Genomic DNA, 16671 nt, shown 5'->3' with positions numbered 1-16671 from the left:
AGGCATGGCTAGATAGCTACAAAAGTTAGTGCGCCAATTCTTCCTGCTCCAATCCTTCCCTCATATTTGTTGATTGTCTACTGCATTCCATGCCAAGTTCCATTTTACACACTGGATATTTCTGCCACATCCTGAGGACCACTGACCCACCAGCAAGCCTCCCCTGACACACATTCATTTAGGCGCAAACCCTTCCAGAAATCTGAAGGAATGAGACGCCATACCAGCTTTGGTGAATGGAGTTCCAGCCCCAAGTCCCCTCCCCTTGTGATGGGATAAGTAGAGAGTCTGGTGGAGGCACCATAGGCATTACAACAACCTCTTATTCCTTATCTACTGACCCCTGGATTAGGGAAAAGAGGCATATGCCCTTTCCACCTCCCAAAATGTGGGAGAGGGATGATTTAGGGGTCTGGGACATCTCTCCCAGGAGTTGAGGGAAATCACAGGTTAGAGGCCAATATTAGGGTAGCAATCCTCTCCCCACGTGATCTGCCCCTTTCCCTTACTCTAGCCCAATGCCCTATGTAGTATGAGGGGAGAGGGGCTGGTCCTACACCAGAGCAACAAAGGTCATTCAACAGAAGACCTCTGTGATATTCCCCAGGGGTCCTGAAGGGAGAGCCCCAGACTTCCTGCTCTGAGCCAGGGTGTGAAAACGTGACCCGAGGCCATCAGTTGGATGCTGCACTGGTCAGGGAGTCAGGAGACAGGTGAGTCATGCTGGATGAGGCCATATAGCCCGGCCTTGCAAGAAGTACTGGAAGGCCTTGGTCAGCTTGGGATGGACCTTTTAAAAGTCAGTCTTTTAAACAAGAGTCCCTAAATTACTAAATTGTGAGAAGCAATCACAGACTATTTTACTGGAAGCAATAACAGATTTTACATTTCCAGCCTTATCTGTAAGAGCTCAAAAGTGGAAATAACCCAAATGCCCACTAACAGATAGACATAATGAACAAATTGAAATATATCCATATGATCCACAATAAGAAGGAATTAACTCCTAATACCAGAAACAACATGAATAGTTCTTTAAAATATACTGAGTGAAAAAATCCAGGTCCCTCCAAAATGCATAGTATAGGATCTCCCTTAGATAAAATTCTGGAAAATGCAAAGTAAAGCTATTATTACATAAATCAGATCAGCGGTAGTATAGACTAGTGGATGGAGGAATGGAAGGACTAAAACTGTCATAAGGAAACTTCCTGGATCTGTGGAAATGATTATAATGAGGATTTTACAGATGTATACATATTTCAAAACTCATCAAACTGTACACACTTTTAAAATGTGAAATTTATTACATGGCAATTAAGCTTCAATAAAGCTGTTTTTAAAAATGTCATAAAGCACTACTCCCAAAGAGAAATCATTGAAATTCCTGTCAAAATTAGAATTTCTGGTTCAGGATGGCAATGTAAGAGGACCCTGACCTCACCTACGCCCCCCCGCCCCCCACCAACAAATACACAGAATCTATAGCTACATGTGGCACAACTTCCTCTGAAAAAAGTCAGAACCAGCTGAGCAACTCCTATGCACTGGGTGAGCCAGAGAAAGCACATAACAAAGCAGTAGGAGAGGCTGGCACACAGTCTCACCATAAACCACCTCTGGTGCAGTGAGCCATAATCCAGAGGGAACAAAAAACCCCAAGCTTCTCCTTAAGGAGCAAAGGCTTTGAACCTTGTATCAGCCACCCCAATTTTTAAGACCTACACCTGGGACATGAGCCCCCAAAACACCTAACTCTGAAAAACAACATGGCTCACATCTGTAAGACGTACAAGGCTATAACAAACTAAGACTTGGCCCTTAAGGGGCTTGAACAGTTGGACTCACTCACTTCAGGGCATAGCGTGGAAATAGTCAAGGAGTGCCTGGACGTTGTGTGGGAACAGCCCAACTGCTTGTCTTGGAACATCAGTCTGAGGGACAAGCATCTGATTTGATACACATTTTGGGAGACTTCTGGGGTGCTTTCTGGGGATAGAGACTGGTGGGTGCCATCTTTACACTCTCCTTCTGTCTTGCTGCAGCCAGTGGATGCCATCTTTAAAACAAAACAAAACTCTATGCTTTTTTTTTTTTAACCTTTTCTTGCTTTTTTCTCCTCTGGCAAGCATTATCTCTACACTCTCCCTCTGCCTCTGCCTCTGCCTCCCTCTCCCTCTGCCTCCCTACAGCTTGCCAGTATCTCCCAGAAAGGAGCTTGCACACTCATCTGGACCCCAAATGCTACCCAGTGGACTGCTTCCAGATTGCCCTGCACTGGTGGCTGGTGGGGCTTATGTTTTCAATCCATAGGACTCTATATATTTGCATACTTAAAGGTTGCTGCTTGAGAGTCTGGCTTCCAATTAGTCTGAAACTATGTGTTAAGTAAACTCTTCCCCTTTGGGGAAGAACTTGGCACCCTCAACAACTGGAAGCTATGAAAAATAAAATGAGCTGCTTGGATAATCACAAAGGTTTAAAAAAGACAACCAAGACCTAGAGCAAGGTTGAATGATAAGGTTCATCTCCTACATGAGGCCACTCCTTCAAGACTAAGAGAGGTGGCTGTGCATCTAATGCACAGAAGCTAACACAGAGAGTCAAGGAAAATGAAGAAACAGAGGAAGATTTTCCAAATGAGAGGACAAAATAAAACCTAAAAAAAAAATTTAATGAAATAAGTACAACTATAGCTATTGAGAATGTGTAAATCAATGAACAAAATGAATCCCAGCTCTCAGAAGATATGTGTGCTGGGATTCAGCACACATATGTATATGTATATACTTATACATATATGACATGAGGACCTTGATCCTCCTTATAATAATGAGAACAAGGAAAATTTAGTTTTATTAAACATGTATCTCTTGATGATGTAATAATGAGGGACTGTGAAAGCAATGGATAAATGAAACCCATGGAAAAATCTCTTATGATAAGAAAATATATGGCTGGCTTAAAACAGAAAAAGGAAGAGACAACTAGAAAATGGGAAAATTTAAAAAAAATGGGAAAATATAAGAGGGCACTGTTTTTGAACCACCACCCCCTCCCTCCCAAAAAAAGGTAGCATACAACTGTGGTTCTGGAAAGAAGAGAAACCTAGAGTTAGTCCAGGATTGGCCTTTACTGGGGCAGTGCAGGATAACAGATACCAAGTGGAGCAGGGATCGTAGTAAGCCAAAGAGGCAGAGAGAAAAGAATCCCAAGCTTCAGAGGGTGGGAAGAGAGCAGGCTAGAAGTCATTATGGGAATTTATAATGAGTCTTTGGTGTAAATAAAGAGGCCTAGCAGACATCATCTAATACAGAAGTGAGAGCTGAACGAAGTTGTACAAAGATTGAACAGGGCTGGAAGATGGAGTTCTGGCACAAACAGAATGAAGAGATCTTGCTGAAAACCTGAGATATTCAGTTGAGCCCCCATGCCTTGGACTAAAAAGCATGCTCTAGAGTAGAAAAGGAGATAACTCGGATTGCATACAATAAGAAAATTACTAGACATAAGAAGAAACAGCAAAACACAACTCACAGTCAAGATATAAGGCAGTCAAGAGAAACAAACCATGAAATGATGATTCAGGTGTTAGAATTATTAAACAAAGATTGCAAAGCAGCTATTATAAATCTATTCAAGGATTTAGAGGAACAGATGACAACAGGCATGAACTGATGGCGAAGTTCCTATATTTCTGTGTTTGTTTCCTCATCTAAAAATTGGGGATTAAAAATAATACCTACCTCAGAGTACATGATTATATGTAAGTGCTTAGAATAATGCCTGACTCATCATAAGCACTTAGTGAAGGTTTAAGGTGATCATGTGACTTGGGGTATTTTATGTTCCTATCTGAGCCTCAACTTCTTCATTAGGAAGAAGAGGAAATTAACTTTATCTTCTTAGGACTCTTTATTTAATTTAATGAATATATTTATTTGTCAGAGAGAGAGAAAGAGCACAAGCCCCTGCTTGAAGGGCAGGCAAGCCTAGAGTGGCAGGCAGAGGAAGAAGCAGGCACCCCACTGAGTGTGGAGCCTGGTGCGGAACTTGATCCCAGGACCTGGATCGTGAACTGAGCTGAAGACAGATGCTTAACTGACTGAACCACCCGGGCATCCCTTCCTAGGACTATTATAAAGATTAAATGAATTATAAAAGTGTGGAGAAAAACCTAACACAATGCCTGGTAGAAAATAACTATTTGACATCAGCTCTCTTTACCTTCCAGACACATCATTTTAAACTTAAGATTATAGGAAAGGTAAAGTGTGATAATTCTTCTTCTTCTTTTTTTTTTTCCTAAAACAGAACTAATTAGGGATAAAAGCAATACTATAAGACATTCCTACATTTCTTCCACTGGAATACATATAGCATCCAAATGTAAATGAAATGTTACAACAATTAGGTCATCCTTGCTCTTCCTGTTCTGGAAGTCCTCAGTCACTAACTCCGGAATTCCTCCCTTATTTACTCATCCATTTGTTCTTTCACCAAATGGCTATGAGAGTCAGCTCAGGGCCAGGCTCTGTGCTGGTCCTGGGCATAAACCTAAAAACACAAGATAGTGTCTGCCCTCCGGGAACATAAAAATAATGAAAAGGAAACTATAACAACTACGCCAAGTACTGAGAGAGGGACAGGTACAGAAAGAGAAGAGGAAAAGAAAATACCGACAGAAGGTTAAGGCTCATTTGTGTTAGAAGAGGTGATATGACTAGAAGAGGTGAGACTTAAAGGAGAGAAAGAGGTAAACATGTTAAAAAAAAAGGGGGGGGGGGTGGAGAAGGACATCTTAAGCAGAGGGAGAAAACTGAAAGCACCTGAAATGAGTAAGCACGGAATCTGGAGAACTACAGTATGAACAGAGCATAGTTTGACTAGGGAACTGTTGAGAGATGAGGTATGCAGGGGTCACAGAGGACCTAATATTTATTTCCTATTAAGGGCTTTCGACTTTATTGTGTGAACAATGAAGAATCAGTGACACCTGTGAGAAGCAAAAGAAGACAGATATATAATAAAGCTCATCTGTTATGTCATAAATCATAAAGTCCTTTGTCTCTGACCCAGGGTTCTAGTGTCTTCTGTCAACATCCATGAAACTGTGGCAACTAACTGGTTGACTCATAAGACTAGTAAAATCTCGGACCCAGTTTTTGACAGAGGATGGGGTTTTCATTTTTAGTGCCATAGAAAGAAAAGAAGACTCTGAGTCACATCAATGAAAGTTGAATTCTGACCCATCCATTCATAAGCTGCCTAATAACTTCTGCAGGTCTTTTCCTCTTCTACAAAAATGAATATAACAACACTTAACTGTGAAAGTATGTGTTAACATAATGCTTAACCCAGAGGTCTTTCTTTTTTATATTTCCATTTCCCACTTTTTCTTTATAGGTATGTAGTTCTACAGTAATAGTTTTAAGGTTCTTGCCACAGTGAACTGAATCTCTGTCTTTGCTCTTTCCCAATGAAAATTCATGAAAAGAATTACTAAAAAAAGGGGGCCAAATTGCCATATATCCTTTTATAACCACAGGACACATCATTAGACTAAAATAAAGGTATAAGTACTAAGAAAATAATAAATCTGTAAATCCAAACTAACACACAAAGACAGGACTATTAAACGTTCTGGAAAGAACACTGTGGTGGGGACGAAGAATTGTAAATTTGCTCATTTGAAAGCAAAATCCAATATCCTTACAGCAGACAGCCTATTGTTTAGTTTGCAATTTTAATGATTATTAAACATACTTGTAGTCTGGGCCATAAAATACCTATTATTATATTAACATTTTATTGAACCGGCAATAAATTCCTAGATGTTTTAACTAACTAGACAAGTTTACTACACCTTCTAAAAATTCAGTCAGTAAAAATGTGAATAACTTAGTCTCCCAAACCATAAACTATTGGAGCATTCCATTCATAACCACACAGTCAGTAAATGCTGAAGCCAGAATTCCAACCAATGAAGACTAGGTCCAGAGTTTATACCTTAACCTGAAGTTTAACTATTAGTAAATCCTGTTGTCCTTTCTCAGCACCTACAAATGAAGTCTTTCAGTATCTAATCTCAAATAAAATTAACATTGACTCTTCCATATAAGTTATGGTGAGTCATGTGGGGCTATAAAGAAACACAGACATGGATGCTATATTGAGATGCTTAGTGATACTCAAAAAAATTTAATTAGCGCTTAAGACAATAGAAGAATATGCTTCAAAACCCACCGCATATATTAATTGCCAAGTTAATTATCTATATAGATGCTATGAATTTTAGAGGCAGGAGAGAAAACTCTAGAATGTTGCACTCTCAGCTCTGATTCAGCCAATTCAATTAATCATCTGGGAGCATTGCTATCCTAACTTGTATAACATTTCCAAATTATATTGATATCAGCTTTTAACAAATTGTGGGTTACAACCCATCTGTGGGTCATAAAATCGATACAATGGTCAAAACCGGCAACTCTATTAAAAAATGGACTGGAATGGAAAATATCAGAGGTTACCTTGTGAAGTGTCTTGAATTTTAAACTGTGCATGTGTACATGGGTGTGTGTGTGCAGTGTCTGCTGTAAAATGTAATTCTTAATATGGCCATAATCATGAAAAGTTGAAAGCCAATGTTGTTGTTCCAAACTTAAAGAGGTTGCAGGAGATTATAGGAGTTAAACATTCTTTGTTCCAATACAGATCTTTTCAAAGGTGAACAACTAACTTTCTAGGCTGTCAACTCAAGAGTGGTGACCAGGTCTTCCTACCACTGTCTGTACTCCAGCTCAAGCCCAGTGTCTGACAGAGAGCCAGTCTTCACCACATGATGGAGAGAGAAAAACCTAAATGGAAATAGCCAGAGACATTTGAGGATATCAGCACTTTCCTCAACTTTGAAGAATTGGTAGAATTTAGATAACTTAAAGAATTGAATAGTGGTCCTTCTTAGAATTCATTCTTTCATTTCCTGACCATATACTAGGGCTGGGAAGGAAATAAAACTAAAAGCTTTCTACTCAGAGCAGGGAGATGATGAACTGAATGACACTGCAAAGCCAGGATGGGACCCTCCCCTCCCCCACAGTGCACTGATCCCACCCCCAGCCCTATGAAGAATGGGAAAAATATAGGTCCTAGAGCCTGAGGCTAAAAGTATATTGAGGACATTAAGAAGAGTTGGTGTTAACCCTTTTCTCGGAAAGTTAAAATTAGAGTCTGTGATTCATGCTTCCTATTTTAAACAGGAGCCCAAAGAACAAAGGTTAGGTATCACATATAAAGCAGAGAGTCAGAGAACCAGGAATTAACACAGACTAATTCCCTCAGCATCAAAATGCAGCCTGCCTTTAAGGATTGGGCTCCAGAACTTCTCAACAATTCTCCACAAATCAGTGAGTCATTGCCCTCCCTAAGCAATGTATGCATCCTCGCACTGAATCAGGAAGAAGTATAGCTATGAACCTGTGCAAGGGAAGGTGGTTCATCTGTAGCTTGGGGCATGGATGGCAAATCAGAAGTATCAGATGCTGAAAACTGTACTTCATGGAACTCTTCCAGTAAAAATCCATATCAGGTTCTGCCACATGGTTACTTAAAGGGGGAGAACCCTAGTTTGAGTCGCCTTACACCTATCTGCTTTTGCTCTGTTACTTGATTTACTCTTTGATATTTCTCAAAAACAGAAGGATGAAAGAGAGGTAGGAGAGAAAGAGGGAATAAAGAAAAAAGGAAAATATGCTGGCCAACTGAACATAATAAAAAAAATCTAAAAATATACTTCTAATAAATAAATTTAATTAAATTTAATTTAATTTTAAAAAAGAAGGAAAATAAATGAGAGTTTCTTTTCTAGCAAGGTGTTAGGAAACCACGCTGGGGTGCACCCAACACTGTCTGGGCTGGTCTAGGGCCGGTCTGCCAGCAGACCATTCCCAGCACACCCAGACTGCTCTACATCTTAGGCTGTGGGCCATACGGACTCCTGGGATTTGATAGTAAAAGACAGTTGCAAATTTATTTTACTAAAGAAATCACTTTATTACAAGTGCAGTGGTGTACAAGATTGCTTGTTTTCTCCTCTTTTTAGCCAGATTTCTGAAGAAACCAGGATCCCAGAAGGGAAATACACACCACTCTGAATATTTGAAGCAAAGGGAGTATATAACATGGGGAACCGGCTGCACAGATGGTGGACAAGTCGAGAAGCCGAACAGGGGATCACAAGGCAACCCAGAGTTTGGCAAAAAGTCAAGTGTGAGCCGAACTCACCCTTAGGAGGGATGGACGAAGGGAGGAGGTGGCTACGACCCAGTGGTTGAGGTCCCCCAGTGAGGCAGGTATCACACTGCAATGAGTTGGGGGTGCGGGGCTTGGAGGCATAGGAGACGTAATACCCTTGCCAGAGCCTCTCTAAGAGGCAGAGCAGTGTCAGAACAAATACTCTGGCTTCTCTCTTCCAACCCACCTCTCGCTGCTGAACCCAGATGGACGTCAGCTGCCAGCCAGCAGGAGTCTGAGATGAGTAAGGAGGAGGACAAGGCTTGAACCTCAAAATCCTTCTCAGGGTCACAAAAAGCTAGTTGGTGTTTATTCCTATCCCTTATCATTAGTCAAATTCAATATGACCTGGGGGACGGGGGGAGACAAATTAAGTGGAGAGGAAAAATACGACCCTCACAAGGGATGTTTGGAATTCATCAATCATAATGTCAAACATCTAGGGAGTGTTATATTCGATTATTCATACATTTCAGTATTTCGTGAGTTCCTATAGGCCAGGCACAATCCAACATGCTTGGAATGTAACAGTGTGTCCAGATCCACACCCTCATGGAGGACACTAAAAAGATGGGCGCTCAAATAACTATAATAATATCCCAACTGGGAACAATGCTCCAAAGCAGAGTATATAAAGGAAAGAACTGTAACTGGAGATTTGATCAAGTCAGGAAGACAGAGAACGGCTTCCTTGAGGTTGAGTTGATAGCTGGCAAATGAACAGACATGAACTAAATGCTCCAGGCAGAAGAAACAGCATAACGGGGGGGGGGGGGGGGGGGGGGGGCGGGTGTGGTAACCAATAAAAAGCTCTAAGTTAAGGAGAGTGCGGCTTAGTTGGAGGGAGCAAAAAAAGCAAGATGAGGTGCTGAAATAGGGTCCAAAACTATAAAGAAATTTTAGGCCATATTTTTACAGGCTGACTTTACTACAGCACACCCTTCGCTTTATGTTTTTTAAATTTAATGACATTGTTTTGTTCCAATGTAATTTGTTTTGTGTTCATATTCTATTCTTGATAGATTTTTACTTTGGGGAGTGAAAAAATTTTTCTTTCTTAAGTGTACCTAAAGTCTAAAAAAAATCAGTTTAGAGAAAACCATTAAACACATATTGCACAGGTGGTAGGTAGGTACGGCAGTTACCATGAATTACTGAAGTTTAAGAAATCCTGACATAAGAATAATGTTGTTGAATTATTTTAATACTGTAATTACATCTCAACACACTGTGATCACTGGGAAATTTCCCTCATTACATTAACTGTCCTCAAATTCTCCTCAGAACAGATGTTGATAAAACTTCTGGTTCAATTCATGGTATATACCTTGAGAATGCTGCTTAATGATTAGTAAGATACAGTCTGAGGAGCTGGGTAACATGAACAAGATATGCCTCATTTTACTATTTATTTGTTTATTTATTTATTTATTTATTTATCTGACACAGAGAAAGAGAAAGAATCTTAAGCAAGTTCCAGGCTCGGTGTAGAACTGGACATGGGGATTGATCTTACAACCCTGAGATCATGACCTAAGCTGAAATCAAGAGGCAGATGTGTAACCAAATGAGCCACCCAGGTGCCCTGTGCCTCATTTTACTTTTAAAAAATAATTTGGGGGCATTTTGGTGGCTCAGATGGTTGAGAGGCTGCCTTCGGCTCAGGTTTTGATCTCAGGTCCAGATATTGGGCCCCATGTCAGACTCCCTGCTCAGTAAGGAGTTTGCTTCTCCCTCTCCCTCTGCTTCTCTGTTTGTGTGCTCTCTCTCTTTCAAATGAATAAATAAGAAATTAAAAACAATTTTAATTTTTAAAAATCTTAAATTTAAATTTTTAGTGTAAATATAAATTTTTTTAATTTAAACATTTTTAAAAATTTAAAAGACTTTAAAAAATAAAAAACAATTTTAATGTTAAAAAAAACACTATAATTGACAGATAGGATTCATGAGCCAGAAATGGGGTGGGGGGGGGAGAAAAGTATAAAAATCTAAAAATTCTACAGTCTTTTGATAAATGAACTGTTGCTATTTGGGTGTTTGTTCTTTATTCTTCTATGAACTTATACTTATAGCTTTTACATATACACAATTGATATCACTATTTATCTAACTTTATGTATTTTTAAAATCTCAGATTATAATAAACATTGTCCTTTGCCACTAACAATGCTTCCCAATAGCAAAGAGCACACCTGGTGCCTAGATCGTTGTTTCTTTTTTTTTTTTTTTAAGATTTTATTTATTTATTTGACAGACAGAGATCACAAGTAAGCAGAGAGGCAGGCAGAGAGAGAGGAGGAAGCAGGCTCCCCCTGAGCAGAGAGCCCGATGCAGGGCTCAATCCCAGGACCCCGGGATCACGACCTGAGCCGAAGGCAGAGGCTTAACCCACTGAGCCACCCAGGCGCCCCCAGATCTCAGTTTCTAATACCATTCTCCAGTAAAAGGAACTAGGGATTCTTTGGGAAATAGTTATTTCCAGGACTAGGGCAGGAAACATAAAAGATGAGACTTGTGCATCTTCGAGTAAAAAAGTGAGGAAATACTGCAGAAAATAAATACACGTACAAAGATGGGAGTAAGCCAAAGGCATACAGCAGCCAGCTGAAAGAGCTCTCTATAGCCAAAGCTGGAGCAATCTGAACAAAAGAGTAAATACATTAGTGTTGGGTTAAACACAAAGTATAAAATGAATATCCGTGAGTCCATCCTGCCATAAATCAATGATTGAATAAATAAATAATGGGGAGACTAGATAAATCGCTTCTGCTAAATTTCAAACAATTTATGTCAATATTCCACCCTCGCAGAAGTGCAACATAACTTCCCACTCCCTAAGTATACGCTGTGCATGATGACCTCCTTCCAAGGAATACAGTATGGAACATGGGGGGCGGGAGGAATAACTTTACAGAAGCCTGCTACATGCTACCTCCGGCAAGTGACCAAGGTTCACATTGACCGCAATGAGGCAGGTGGGGTATGTGCGCCCTTGATAAGATCTGATGAGAATGGTACTCTTCCTCTGTGGTCTTTCCCCCACAAAACCCATAACCCCAGTCTAATAATGAGAAAAACGTCAGACAAATCCCAATTGAGAAACAGTCTGCAAAATATCTGACTATACTCCTCAAGCCTATCAAGGTCATCAAAAAGAAGGAATGTCTGAAAAACTGTCATACTCAATAGGAGTTTAAGGAAACATGACAAAATATCACTGGTATACTGGATGGGATCCCAGAACAAACAAATGACATTAGGTAAAATCTAAGGAGACCTGAATGAAGGCTTTAAGTTAATAATAATGTCAGTTCATTAACTATAACAAATGTACCTTAATAATGCTGAATGTTAATAATAGGGGAAACTGAGTGTTGAATATATAGGAATTTGCTGTACCATCTTTGTAATTTTTTTGTAATTACAAAATTGTTCTAAAAATAAAGTTCACTTAAAATGAATACTCAAATATTTTGAAAGTATTTTAAATGATCACATAATGACATAAATATTTTGAAAGTATTTTAAATGATCATGTAATGACCTACAGAGTTTATTAAATTCTTTAAGCATTTCCCTATTATTGAATAGGTGAGCCATTTACAATTTTTCCCTGTTAAAAGTAACTGTGATGAGCAAATATCTACATGGAGATTTGGTTCATACCTTTGATTATGTCTTAGCACTAGATTCCTAGAAGTTCATCCCATGTTTTTAAGAAAGTCAAAATGACATATTTATCTAATTGCAATGATAACCAATAATACTGGAAGACCCATTAGATTGTACAGCTTTTTTTCTTTTTTAAAATTTCATTTATTTATTTATTTGACAGAGAGAGAGAGAGAGAGAGAGGCAGCAAGAGAGGGAACACAAGCAGGGGGAGTGGGAGAGGGAGAAGCAGGCTTCCCACTGAGTAGGGAGCCCCATGCAGGGCTGGATCCCAGGACCATAGGATCATGACCTGAGCTGAAGGCAGACGCTTAACTGACTGAGCCACCCAGACACCCCAGATTGTGCAGCTTCTCTGAACTAAGTTCCATTCCTCTCAGTAGTAAAAATAAAACAAAATAAAATAAAATAAAATAAATAGATAAATCCAGAATTTGCATTCAACTCCCAGTCTTATCCACCGATTCTTGCGTTCATTAAATAAACACTTGAGTGGCTGCTATACTCCAGGCAAATGTACTATCAGGAATGATATTTAACCACCTTAAGAACTTATTATTTTATAAATCATAAAAGAACACCTAATTCATAGAATTCTTCATTTGACAGCTAAAGATCATTTCTGGATCTCTGTGGTTAGATAGTGTAGGAATAGTAAGTGGTAGGCGCTTTTCAACTAATTTTTTGCAACATTTGAATCTCCAGGCCAGAGTGTGATTCTGTAGCTAAAAAAGATTGCTCCCACGTTAGCATTTCGTGATTTTTTAAAAACACTTTTTTAAAAACTTAAAATTTTTACTCTATAATAAATGAGTTCTGTAGTACTTCTCTCCTTTTAACTTTGCTGCCCTCTGGTGCCCCCTAATGCCCATCCCTCTGGCAGGTTTGTGTTTCTTCATCCTCCCGTAAATGTTATTTTAAGCCTGGGTGTAACCACACCAGCAAAACTTCCCTTGATTGTCTTCAAAATGTCCATGTATCACCAAACTTCAAAACCATTACCATTGTTTCCATGACATCTAACTGTTTCTTCCTAAAACTTAGAGATCACTTCAAGAAATCCAACAATAGTGTCTGTTAGAATGAGTTTCTTAGAAATATTCTCTGTGATGAAGAGCTGCATGCAGTTGGTTTTTTGGGGTAAAGGCAGTACCCCTTAAGGTGCACCTGTAAAGACGTGAGGGGAGCAGGATTGGGAGGGAGGGAGAAGGTGGCCCACAATGTGGTTTCAACAGCATCAAAATAGATCCCACAGGGAGCCTGGACTGCAGAGGTGCCCCCAATGGAGGCAAGAGGGCTTGGCTTTTGTAACTTCTTATCAAGCAGTCATCAGCTCTCAGCACCCCACTGGAGGGAATCAACCTTGGGAGAGGCAGTTTCCCACGGTCTAGGGCAAGGCCCAGTGAGGGACACAGCTTTGGATCCATCATGACCTACAGCCCTAGGGGTGGGAGGAAGGGCAAATCCCCAGAGGAGGGGATGTGGCTGGAGCACGGAAGTTTCCACAATGGCTCTGTTCTCACTAAGTCTTTGCCTGGTAGACGATGAGGACGACGAGGACGACGACGACGACCACGACAACGACTACTACTACTACATTCTACTCTTGTCAGTAGGTCTTAAGAGGACCAAACTCTTCTTCTTCTTTTTTTTTTTTTAAGATTTTATTTATTTATTTGACAGAGAGAGACACACTGAGAGAGGGAACACAAGCAGGGGGAGTGGGAGAGAGAGAAGCAGACTCCCTGTTGAGCAGGGAGCCAGATGCAGGACTGGATCCCAGGACTCTGGGATCATGACCTGAGCCCAAGGCAGACACTTAATGACTGAGCAACCCAGGTGTCCCAAGATGATCAAACTCTTGAAAATGAAGTCCACAGTCCAAGGACACTTTTTTTAATCAAGGAGACTTCTGAGAGATGATTGTGAAACAGTGTAGGCAAGCGGGCACCCCTACATGCTGTTCCTCACACAGTGTCTAGGTAGGCACTCTGTAAATACCTTCGGAGGATACCTAAAGCACCACTATTGTTAGGCATTACACCCACTTTTAGGAAGTGAAAAGGAATGACATCCCAAAATAAAAATGTAAATAATATAAAAGGACCAACACTGAGATGCTTAAGTCAGTTCTCAGCAAAAACCCGAGGGAGGACTATGTAGAAAGCTGTGAGGAGAGACAGGTTCGGAATCATATCCTAAATCTGTATTTGAGAAATTGATTATTTCTGTCTTTATTTAACCTTGAAAAATAAAATCCCGTAGTAGTTGTAGCAATGAGATTCTCAGGGGAGTAAGAGGGTAGCCTAACTGAAAAACTTATGATTTTGTGAACAAAAGTTTGCATTTAACTTTCTTATATTGGTTTCATCTGTTTGTTTGTTTGTTTGTTTGTTTTTTCCAGACTTTATTTAATTGTTCTGAGTCTGACAATTTAAAACATGGTAACTAAATCCTTTCTTTAAAAACAGAAATTTGGACTTATGCAGTGTTTTATTTGAAAAAGTTCTCTATTGCTTTAAATATTAAGAAATTGATAAAGAAGTATTAAATGTTTTTTAAAAACTTGCAGCTAAATAGCTCCTTGAGACATTCTTTTAATAAATGACCAAAGATATTCAATAAATATCAGAAAACTAAAAGATAAAGTTCATTTATGTCATACCATATCATTTATCCCTAATTATTCTCCTAATACTTTAAAAATTAAAAGTTTTTCATGGGGCACCTGAGTGGCTCAGTCAGTTAAGCATCTACCTTTGGCTTAGGCCACGATCTGGAGTCCCACATCAGGTGCCCTGCTCAGTGGGGAGTCTCCTTCTCTCTCTGCCCTTCACCTTGCTTGTGCTTGCTCTCACTCACTCACTCTCTCTCTTCAATAAATAAAATATTAAAAATATTAAAATTAAAACTTTTCTTCAATTAATAGGAAAATTATTAATTATTCAATTTGATTTCACATTTGTGGAGTATTTGCTATGTGCAAGGCATATATTAAGCAAAGAAAGAAACTAAAAGTGACCCCTTCAGAGACACTCCACTTGGGCTGTGGCGAAGAAACATTATCGAGTGTAGGAAGGCCAATCATCACAAAACTATTATCTGTAAATTGCAGGCAGCCCCTTGTTTCCTGAACTGGTGAGGTTCCAGAAAGCTGTTTACTGACTTCATTGGCCCAGGGAAGCAATATCACAAATGGGGCTGGTTTCCAGATGAGACCTCCTAATACAGTCCTAGGAGCTCCAGCCCAACTTCTGGGGGCAAGGAATTATTAGGGACAGGAGAATATGGGAAGTTCTTCACTCCTTTGCCAGGTCCATTCATTCTGTAGCAAAGCTCTGGATCAAAGAAAGTCTTCAGATAGCATTCTCCCTTCCCGCACACCTCCATTCAAAGCTCTACTATTTTCCAGCCTCTTGGCATGCTCGCCAACAACTAAGTCCAGCAGCAACCCCTCAGGCCCAGGTCACTGCCCCAAATTCTACAGACCGAGCTAATTCATTGGGCTCCCATCAACTCCACCCATCCCCATCAAAATGTATATCTATCTATCAAAATGTAAATCTTTTCTATCCAAGAGTGAGGAGGAAAGACTAACTGAATTCATTCATGCTAAAGTAGGAATGATCAGTCCTTAAGACTGTGTGCCAAGGGCTGCTGGAGGAAACCACCCGAGAGGCTCCAGAAGACAAGGGTAACTTCTAAAGAAAATACCTGTTAAGACAAATGTGGAGAATAACAGCCCATTAACAGTGACTGCAGCGGGGAGGGGGGCAGACAATATAGGAGAATAACGACTGTGTGTTGAGTGTTTACCATGTGGCAGGAACTCACTCTAAAGGACACCATCGGGGGTAAGTATGTTATTCGCCCAGTTTTATAGAAGAGAAATGTGGGGTTTGGAGAGGCTAGCACTTGAGTGAGCTCTGGAAGACAGTCTGCCCAGTCCTCTCTCCACCATGGCAAAGCCAGTAGGATCCTCACTCCGGAGGTGGGCAGCTCACTCCGGCCATTCTTCCTTTGCATGATTCCTTCTCTTCCTTTCTACTGAAACCAGAGATCCTCTAAAGGCAAATTTTTTCCAGACTGTGACAGTCAAGACAGAGAAATTGAGGCAGTGATGGATGGATACTACCAAAGCATATTTGTAAAAATGAAACTGCTTCTAAGTGGGGTGCGAATGAGGACCTACTCGTGAGTAGACCCTGTAAAAGGAGAAGACAGTATCTTAAATTCCTCAGCGCATTTATCCCCCAAGCATCAGTCTCTACCTATGGAAAGTATGATTTATAGGGTCTTTTCCAACATTCTAGGCCTCAATTAATGAGAGAGCCTTGAAGTGAACTCAAGTGTTATCATTTGTACCAAAGCTGACTTTAAGATTATTCATCTCATTACTATGGCTTTACAACAGTATAGAAGGGCATTAAAAAAGGAATCTGATGTACTTTTCCATTCCATACACTATGCTCATTTTACATTAAAAACGCAGGAATAATGGTCTTCTCCTGCAGGGCTGGTGAGAGCCCTGTGCCCCACACCAGAAGCTAGGCCCAGCAGCTCACACATCAATGTTTCAGGTGCCTGATCATGCATCTTCCCAACTGCTGATAATTGACAGAACCCTAAGGGCACATGGGCAATTTCTGCTTGCCCACGGCAATATTTTTTAATAGAAACAATCCCACAGCATGTGTTGTCATC

The 16671-nt window shown here is 40.1% G+C and overlaps 1 protein-coding gene across 1 annotated transcript in view; it reads right to left on the bottom strand.

Moving 5' to 3' along the window:
• The window catches only part of MCTP1 (multiple C2 and transmembrane domain containing 1), a gene marked incomplete at its 5' end in the record, with an annotated part of 508994 nt that overhangs the window by 473372 nt on the left and 18951 nt on the right, over positions 1–16671 (bottom strand). The window lies entirely within an intron of this gene.

This window comes from Martes martes (assembly GCF_963455335.1).
Source record: "Martes martes genome assembly, chromosome: 5".
NCBI lineage: Eukaryota > Metazoa > Chordata > Mammalia > Carnivora > Mustelidae > Martes > Martes martes.
Note: the sequence above shows the minus strand (reverse complement) of the source record. Positions and strands in the feature narration are given on the sequence as shown.